This window comes from Sinocyclocheilus anshuiensis, unplaced genomic scaffold (assembly GCF_001515605.1).
Source record: "Sinocyclocheilus anshuiensis isolate Anshui unplaced genomic scaffold, SAMN03320099.WGS_v1.1 scaffold1648, whole genome shotgun sequence".
In the NCBI taxonomy this organism is placed as follows: domain Eukaryota; kingdom Metazoa; phylum Chordata; class Actinopteri; order Cypriniformes; family Cyprinidae; genus Sinocyclocheilus; species Sinocyclocheilus anshuiensis.
The window spans coordinates 243,330-243,674 of NW_015559071.1; the positions used below are offsets into that span (position 1 = coordinate 243,330).

Genomic DNA, 345 nt, shown 5'->3' on the forward strand with positions numbered 1-345 from the left:
TAGTGGTCCATCCCTGGACACTACTCGGCACTCGGCCCGGACTCCTGAACTGTCTGCTCTGCCATGGCCTCCTGAACAGTCTGCTCCGCCATGGCCTCCAGAACAGTCTGCTCCGCCATGGCCTCCTGAACTGTCTGCTCCACCATGGCCTCCTAGTCTGCACTCCAGTCCCGAAGTCTAGCACAGAAATGGGCTCCAGTCCCCGAGTTTAGCCCAGAGAGGGTTCCAGTCCCCGAGTCTAGCACAGAAATGGGCTCCAGTCCCCATGTCCAGCCTAAAGAGGGCTCCAGTCCCCACGTCCAGCCCAAGGAGGGCTCCAGTCCCCACGTCAAGCCCAGGAAGAGC

At 61.2% G+C, this 345-nt stretch overlaps 1 protein-coding gene across 2 annotated transcripts in view; it reads right to left on the reverse strand.

The window, feature by feature from the left end:
* Nucleotides 1-345, reverse strand: part of LOC107681559 (protocadherin-7-like) — a 152,817-nt gene that overhangs the window by 95,760 nt on the left and 56,712 nt on the right. The window lies entirely within an intron of this gene.